A 9,549-nucleotide genomic window follows, 5' to 3' on the forward strand; every position below is an offset into this window, starting at 1 on the left:
AGGAACAAGGAACCTCCCCTTACCTGCGGCCACCCGCAATGAAGGAAGGAAGGAGGTGGTGGGATGTTTGGCCCGCTCATCTCCGCCCCTCGGCTTCTATTGGGCGGCCGCTTAGTGACGTCGCTGTGACGCCGCACAAACTGCCTTCCTAGAAAGGAAGCGGTTTGCCGGCCACAGCGACGTCGTTAGGCAGGTAAGTATGTGTGACGGGTGTTAGTGATGTTGTGCGCCACGGGCAGTGATTTGCTTGTGACGCATAACAGACGGGGGCGATGTCGCTGCGTGTAAAGCGCCAGCTTCGATATCAGACAATTAAATGAACAAGTGCGATTGTTGAAAGGAAAAAGCTCACTCTCTTAAAAAATGTCTGATTTTTTTTGATAAACCCCAGAATAGGCTTAAAGGAAAGCTGACAGCAGGTTTTTGCTATACAATATGATACAAGCATGATGTAGAGATAAAGACCCTGATTCCAGTGATGTCACTTGGCTGTTTCCTGCAGTTTTAATAAACTTCCTTTTTGCTACAGATCTAGAAATTCTATAAAAGCTGAGCACTGTATAACCCACCTACAACACTGATTGCACCTTTCTGCCTATGCAGAGTACACAGCTGCTGGTTGTTAAAGGGGTGGGGTTATAGAGAGGAGGATTACAGGCCACAAGACAACTAGTCTTTTGGTGATAATCTCCTGCTAAGACACTGATCTTATTGAAATAACAACAAGCAGTTCAGGCAATGACATCGCTGGAATCAGGGTCTCTACCCCTAAATCATGCTGCTCTCAGATTACACAGCAAAAACCTGCTGACAGTTTCCCTTTAACAGGATGGACTTATCTCTTTCAGCATTAGAAGGTTTGTTACCTGATTTGTATACTCACCTACTGTTGATCTGCTCCACATTTTCTGGCTAGAGAATCTGCAGGATGTTATAGCACTGGCATGGTGGATAATGCCTTAGTAAATCCTTTTGAGATACTGAGGAAAAAAACAAACAATCTGCAGCTATTTTTTGTTTTTATCATGGATGTCAATCTTTGCATTACACACAGATCTAAAGCATCTGGCACAACTTTGTGCAGCTAGACACTAACCCTAACACTAGACTAAGGCTCTGTGTGCACTAGTGCGTTTTACCCGCGGACTTGCTGCGGAAATTTCTTGAGAAATGTCTGCAATCTTTGTGCAGACATTTCCCAGCAAATCCTATGTGAAAAAAAAAGAGCTGTGCGCACTGCGGATTTCTTTGTCGCTCCATTGGGAGACCCAGACAATTGGGGTGTATAGCTTCTGCCTCCGGAGGCCACACAAAGTATTACACTTTAAAAAGTGTAACCCCTCCCCTCTGCTATACACCCTCCCGTGCATCACGGGCTCCTCAGTTTTTATGCTTTGTGCGAAGGAGGCACACATGCACGCATAGCTCCACAATTTAGTCAGCAGCAGCTGCTGACTATATCGGATGGAAGAAAAGTGGGCCCATATAGGGCCCCCGGCATGCTCCCTTCTCACCCCACTCTGGTCGACGGTGCTGTTAAGGTTGAGGTACCCATTGCGGGTACATAGGCAGGAGCCAACATGCTGTTTTCCTTCCCCATCCCTGCAGGGCTCTGGGTGAAGTGGGATCCATAATCGGTCTCCAGACACTGGGACCGTGCTCCCTCCGCAGCCCCTGGGGAATCTGCTGGACAGGAGCTGGGTATCGTCAGGGACATGGCCCTGCTACTGTGAGGTACTCTGTGTCCCCTTGGGGACGGCGCATGGAGCGCTTGTGTCATACACGCTGCAGCACTGCTGGGCGTGTTAGTGCGCCGGGACTACCGCGCTGACCGCGCTTGTTTGCCGGCCGCGCTTATAAACTTTAGTCCCCGGCTTTTGCGGCCTAGTATGGGATTCTCCCGCCCCCAGGCCTGCCAGTCAGGGAAAAGGGCGGGACGGTCGGTATGACGCCGACAGTGAGGGCTGGAGTACACTGAGCTGTCCTCCGCCCCCCTCACTACCCACGCTGGGGCACCAGATTCCCGCACTTTTTGTGACTACGCCCACGCCTCCCTCCTCCTCAGAGAACGCCGTCAGCCATGTTTTCAGCAACTTCTGGCTGCAGCTGAAGGAGACCCGGGGCAGAGAATCTGGTGGCCACATCCGCAGCCCCTGGGGAATCTGCCGGACAGGAGATGGAGTATCGTCAGGGACATGGCCCTGCATCTACAGGTACTCTGTGTCCCCGTTGGGACGGTGCATGAAGCACCTTGGCCTCAGACGCAGCTGCGACTGCGGTGTGGATTTTTTGTCTGGGACTACCGCGCCGACCGTGCCTGTTTGCCGGCCGCGGTTTTTACTTTAGTCCCCGGCTTTTGCGGCCTAGTGTGTTAAACTCCCGCCCCTGAGCCTGCCAGTCAGGGAGAAGGGCGGGACGGTCGGTATGATGCCGACAGTGAGGGCTGGAGCACACTTCGCTGTCCTCCGCCCCCCCTCACTGATCACTATAGGCCACCAGATTACCTCACTTTTGTGACTACAGGGACAGAGCCCTGCATCATAACGTACTCTGTGTCCCCTGAGGGACGGTGCATGCAGCATCTGTGTTACAAACGCCGCAGCGGTTGCTGACTGGTTTGTGAGACTGGGACTACCGCGCCGACCGCGCCATGTCTGCCGGCCGCGTTTTTAAATTTAGTCCCTGGCTCTTACGGCCTAGTGCCATATACTCCCGTTCTCGGGCCTGCCAGTCAGGGGTAACGACGGGACGGCCGACTGGACGTCGGCAGGGAGGGCTGGAGCATACGTTGGTATCCTCCTTCCCCCTCACTGAGCACTGGGGGGCACCAGTTTTTCAGGTGCTGTCCCCCCCTTGGTGCCGCAGTGTATATATATATATATGTTTATTTATATGGTATATGATCTCACTGTTCGGCAGCATTATTTGTTTTTGGCTGTATACCCTCACTGATTACTCTGCGGACGACATGCTGTTGTCTGCTCTTAAAGAGTAAGGGTGCCAAGGCACTGGCTTATTTTACAACCGGTACCTCTTGTGCGGCTATATTACGGGCACTGCACAGATGACAGCGACAGAGTTTGCATGATGAAATCAGCAAATCTCTGAATAGCTTTCACATCACAGGACTCTGTCTATGGACAGGGGGTCTGCTAAGATACTTGAAGCCTTGCAGTCCAGACCGATACCACAGAGCCAGGGAGCTGTGAGTTCATCGCTCCCGGGTTCCTCTGAGTCGGTACAACATCCTGGGGTAACACCCAGATCCCACGGTGAGAACTCAGTCACGGACCGCGGCCTATGATAGGCTAAGCGGGCCCGCTGGGAACCTTCCCCGACTTTCAGGAGTGCGTGTTTCGATCACTCTAACTCCAGAGGGGCCGTCCAGTAGCACAGAACTTGACGGACAAGCGCTTACTAAGCGCCTTATTGTCACGCGTTACCCTTTTCCCCCCTGACGTGCTTAAGGGTTGGGCTCAGTGTCACAGGGTGGATCCTCCAGTCTCTAGGCTGGCGGCTAGATCCGTAGTATTAGGGGCAGATGTCCATCTCTCACGAATGCCACTGACAGGCAAATAACGCTTATGATGAAATCCATCTATGAAGCCATAGTCGCATCTTTTGCTCCAGCCTTCGCAGCCGTGAGGGCACTCCAAGCTATCTCAGCTTCTCCAGCTGAGATTATTGCGGTTGCAACGCAGGTTGTGTCCTTCACTTCTCAGGCGTAGGTTTTTTCGTTCTACGCCAAGAACGCCGTTCCTGGACTCTGCGAGCCGTACAGCGGTAGCATCCACCAATTCAGTGGCAGTCTGCAGGGCCATGTGGCTATGTGAATGGAAGGCAGGCTCTGCTTCCAAGAAGTTCTTAACCGGTTTGCCATTTTATGGCGACCGTTTGTTTGGCGAGCAATTGGATGAAGTTACTAGACAGTCTCGTCCTTGCCGCAGTCCAAGACCGATGGGTGAGAGACATTCTGTCTCACGGTTACAGGATACAGCTCTGCTCTCGTCCTCCGACTCGTTTCTTCAGAACATCTCCGCACCCCGAGTGAGCCGATGCACTTTTTCAGGCGGTGAACACTCTGAAGCCTCGATGTCACAAGGAGACTTCCTACCATCAATTGACATCAAGGATCCTTATCTCCATGTGCCGATCGCACCCGAGCTTCAACGCTTTCTGCGTTTCGCCATCAGGGATGAACACCTTCAGTTCGTGGCACTGCCATTCGGCCTGGCGACAGCCCCACGGGTCTTCACCAAGGTCATGGCAGCAGTGGTGGCGGTCCTACAGGGCCACTCGGTGATCACTTACCTAGACGATCCTCTAGTCAAGACACCCTCCTGGGTGGCATGTCAACACAACCTGACCATTGCTCTGGAGACTCTCCAGGGGTTCGGGTAGATCATCAAAATTCCAGGGTCAAAACTGACACCGACCCAATCACTGACTTATCTCGGGATGGAGTTTTATACTCTCTCAGCGATAGTGAAGCTTCCGCTGGACAAACAGCGTTCACTACAGACAGGGGTGCAATCTCTCCTTCGGGCCCAGTCACCCCTTGAGGCGCCTCATGCACTGTCCCAGGAAGATGGTGACAGCAAGGGAGACAGTTCCCTTGCGCAGTATCGTCTGCGTCCGATTCTTTCGGACACCGCAAATGGGACAGGAGGTCGACGTCCCTAGACAAGAACGTCTCTCTTTCCCTTGCAGCAAAACCTCTCTTCAGTGGTGTCTTCTTTCCATTTCCTGGGCGAAGGAAAAATCCTTCCGGCCCCCAGCCGGGGCTGGGGTCACGACTGACGCGAGTCTGTCAGGGTGGGGAGCGGTCTTCCTCCACCACTCGGCTCAGGGAACCTGGACTCCGACAGAGTCCTCCCCTCGGTTAAATGTTCTGGAGATAAGGGCAGTGGATTTAGCCCTAAAGGTGTTCCAGCGGTAGCTGGACGGCAGGCAGATCCGAATTCAGTCGGACAACGCCAAGGCAGTTGCGTACATCAACCACCAGGGCGGCACACGCAGTCGTCAAGCCTTCCGAGCAGTTCGGCAGATTCGGCTGTGGGCGGAAGCCACAGCCTCCAACTTCTCCGCAGTTCACATCCCGGGCGTAGAAAACTGGGAATCAGATTTTTCTCAGTCGCCAGGGCATGGACACAGGGGAATGGTCTTCACCCGCACGTGTTTCTAGAGATCTGTTGCCGTTGGGGAACGCCGGACGTCGATCTAATGGCGTCTCAGCACTACAACAAAGTCCCGGCATTCATGGCTCGGTCCAAGGTTCACAGAGCTCTGGCGGCAGACGCGCTAGTTCACGACTGGTCGCAGTTTCGACTGCCTTATGTATTTCCTCCTCTGGCACTACTGCCCAGAGTGTTACGCAAGATCAGGTCAGACTGTCGCCGCGCCATCCTCGTTGCTTCAGACTGGCCGAGGTGATCGTGGTACCGGGATCTGTGGCACCTCACGGTGGGTCAACCGTGGGCACTCCCTGACCGACCTGACTTGCTGCCTCAAGGGCCATATTTCCTTCGGAATTCTACGGCTCTAATCCTCACTGTGTGGTGGCTCCTAGCGTCATCAGGGATATCTCCAGATGTCATTGCCACCATGAGACAGGCCAGGAAACCAACGTCCGCCAAGATCTATCACAGGACTTGGAGGATCTTCTTTTCCTGGTGCTCTGATCAGGGTTTTACTCCCTGGCCGTTTGCCTTGCCCACTTTCTTTCGCAACGGGTGGCCTTCCTAGTGGCAGTCACATCACTCAGAAGAGTATCTCAGCTGGCAGAGCTGTCATGCAAAGCCACCTTCCTGGTGTTTCACCAGGATAGGGTGGTTCTACGTCCGGTCCCGGCCTTTCTCCCTAAGGTATCCCCGTTTCGTCTTACCCTCTTTGGGTCCGCATCCAGTTCACCAATGTGAAAAGGATTTGCATTTATTAGATCTGGTGAGAGTACTCCGGCTCTACATTTTTCGCACGGCGCCCCTGCGCCGGTCTGATGCGCTCTTGTCCTTATCGCGGACCAGAGTAAGGGATTTCAGGTTTTCAAGTCAACCTTGGCTCGGTGAATCAAGGAACCGATTCTTGAAGCATACCGTTCTTTTGGGCTTCCGATTCCTGCAGGGCTGAAGGCCCATTCTACCAGAGCCGTCGGTGTCCTGAGCATTGCGACACCAGACTACGGCTCGGCAGGTGTGTCAGGCGGCTACCTGGTCGAGTCTGCACACTTTCACGAAACACTATCAGGTGCATGCCGATGATTCGGCAGATGCCAGCCTAGGTAGTCGAGTCCTTCAGGCGGCAGTTGCCCACCTGTAAGAGGGGGCCGTTTTTCGGCTCTTTTTATCGAGGTATTCTTTTACCCACCCAGGGATTGCTTTTGGACATCCCAATTGTCTGGGTCTCCCAATGGAGCGACAAAGAAGAAGGGAATTTTGTTTACTTACCGTAAATTCCTTTTCTTCTAGCTCCTATTGGGAGACCCAGCACCCGCCCCTGTTCCCTTCGGGCTGTTGTTCTTTTGTGTACACATGTTGTTCATGTTGAATTGTTCTTTTGGTCCATGGTTTCAGTTCTCCGAACATCCTTCGGATTGAATTTACCTTAGGCCAATTTATAAGTTTCCTCCTTCCTGCTTTTGCACCAAAACTGAGGAGCCCGTGATGCACGGGAGGGTGTATAGCAGAGGGGAGGGGTTACACTTTTTAAAGTGTAATACTTTGTGTGGCCTCCGGAGGCAGAAGCTATACACCCCAATTGTCTGGGTCTCCCAATAGGAGCTAGAAGAAAAGGAATTTACGGTAAGTAAACAAAATTCCCTTCTTTTCTCAAGAAATTTCCTTGAGAAGAATTTCTTGAGAAAATGTGCATGTCCCTTCTTTTCTGCAGGTAGCTGCAGTATTTCACTCCATTCACTGTAATGTAATCGCGAAATTCCGGGGGTATACCGCAGGTAGCAAATGATGTGCGGTATACCCCTGGTATAGCCGCAATTTACCTGCGGTAATGCTCATCGCTGCCTGCGGTTTTGCAGGAAGCAATGTCATTATGCCAGGAAGAGGAAGCGGAGCAGAGTAAACACAGACGTCACCCTCACTGGACGCCGCACAGAAGCACTTCCGTGCGACCTCCAGGTGCCCGTGCAGTCTGTGTCCCGCTCCAGCCTCGCGGCTGCCTGCACTGCAGCGTGTCAGTGTGTGCCCGCAGTGTCAGCAGCTTGTCACCCTGCAGTGTCAGTGTCTGCCCGCAGTATCAGCAGCTTGTCACGCTGCAGCGCAGGCAGACACTGACACCCTGCAGTGCTGGCAGCCGCGGGGATGACGATCGCTGCTGTCAGGAGGTGAGATCATTACCTGCTGTAACTATCTCCTGCCTCCTGACGTCACCGCGGTCACTGCTGTCTATGCCCGTCTCGCAAGCGGCCCGAGACTGTCACTAGCGGTGACGTCACGGGCTCTCGCGATACTTCTGACAACGCGGCGGGCACAGAAGTCAGTGACAGCGCTGACGTCAGCAGTACAGGAGATGATCACAGCAGGTAATGATCTCATCTATCCTCCTGGCAGCAGCGCTCGGCATCTCATGCAGTGACCTGGGCTATTGATGTTAGCTCAGGTCATTGCATTGCTCTCCCAGCCAATGGGGAACATTCTGTTCTTCATTGACTGGGACAGCAACTATGGTAAGGATCGCCATGGGAACCCCCCCCCCTATTGGATTACGCCGGACGTGGAATTGATTGTTCTTTTCAATAAATTGGTGAAAGAGGGAATGTTTTGGGGAGTGTTTTTTCAAATAAAACTTTTTTTGTTGTCTATTTTTTATTTCTTACTGACTGGGTTGGTGATGTCGGGTATCTGATAAACGCCTGACCTCACCAACCCCAGGGCTTGATGCCAGGTGACATTACACATCTGTCATCAACCCCATATATTACCTTGTTTGCCAACGCACCAGGGCAACGGGATCAGTTGGGGCGAAGCGCCAGGATTGGCACGTCTAATGGATGCGCCACTTCTGGGGCGGCTGTGGCCTGCTATTTTGAGGCTGGGGAGTGTCCAATAACAGTGGACCTCCCTAGTCTGAGAATACCAGACCACAGCTGTCCGCTTTACCTCGGCTGGTGATGCAATTTGGGGGGGACCCCACGTTTTTTGTTTTAAATTATTTATTTAATGTAAAATAACAGCATGGGGTGCCCTCTGTTTTGGATTACCAGCCAAGGTGAAGCTGCCAGCTGTGGTTTGCAGGCTGTAGCCGTCTGCTTTACCCTAGCTGGCTACAAAAGATGGGGGGACCTCACGTCGTTTTTTTTTTAATTATTTATTTATTTTATGGCTAAATACAAGGCTAAGCACCCTTTAGTGCCACATGAAAGTCACTAAAGGGTGCCAGCTTAGAAAATGCAGGGAGGTGGGACATTATATAGGTCTTTCTCATCTATCCATCTTTCCCTCTATCCATTATCTGTCTATAGATTATCTATATTATTTATTGCAAAACCGCTGGGACCAACCTGCGGTAAATCCGCGGCAAATCCGCATGCGTTTTTCCCGCGGATTTTTCCGCAGGTGCGGAAATCTTCAACTCCCAGAAGTTTCTTGAGAAATTTTCTTGAGAAAAATCACTTTTCTAGTGCGCACATAGCCTTATACTTCAGATTTTTCAGCAGTCTCATTATCATCACAGGATTACAATAAGTCTCTATGTACAATAGATAACGCAGGATCCACCTTCCGCAATAGGTGATGTTTTAGCTCACTTCCACTTCCCATTGCAATGTCCTTGGGGTCCAGGTTAGAGCATTATTTTATTATTATTATTTATTTATAGAGCACCATTGATTCCATGGTGCTGTACATGAGAAGGGGGTTACATACAAAATACATGTACAAGTTACAGTAGACAGACTAGTACAGAGGGAAGAGGGCCCTGCCCTTGCGGGCTTACATTCTATAGGATTATGGGGAGGAGACAGTAGGTGGGGTGTAGGTGGGGCGGCAGCTCCGCACGGTGGTGGGGCGGCAGCTCCGCACGGTGGTGGGGCGGCAGCTCCGCACGGTGGTGGGGCGGCAGCTCCGCACGGTGGTGGGGCGGCAGCTCCGCACGGTGGTGGGGCAGTGAGGTCATTCAAGGTTATAGGCATTTCTGAACAGATGAGTCTTTAGGTTCCGTTTGAAGTTTGCAAGTGTAGTAGATAATCTGACGTGTTGAGGCAGTGAGTTCCAGAAGACTGGGGATGTTCGGGAGAAGTCTTGGAGACGGTTGCATGAGGAGCGAATGAGAGAGGAGGATAGAAGGAGATCTTGGGAGGACCGGAGATTACGTTTTGGAGTGTAGCGAGAGATTAGTTCAGAGATATATGGAGGAGACAATTTGTGGATGGCTTTGTAAGTCAGTATTAGTAGTTTGAATTGGATACGATGGAAGATTGGGAGCCAGTGAAGGGACATGCAGAGAGGAGAAGCGGGGTGGTAGTGAGGCGAGAGGTGGATCAGTCGGGCAGCAGCATTAAGGATGGACTGGAGAGGGGCGAGCGTGTTAGCAGGGAGA

Source organism: Anomaloglossus baeobatrachus, chromosome 7 (genome assembly GCF_048569485.1).
Source record: "Anomaloglossus baeobatrachus isolate aAnoBae1 chromosome 7, aAnoBae1.hap1, whole genome shotgun sequence".
Classification (NCBI taxonomy): domain Eukaryota; kingdom Metazoa; phylum Chordata; class Amphibia; order Anura; family Aromobatidae; genus Anomaloglossus; species Anomaloglossus baeobatrachus.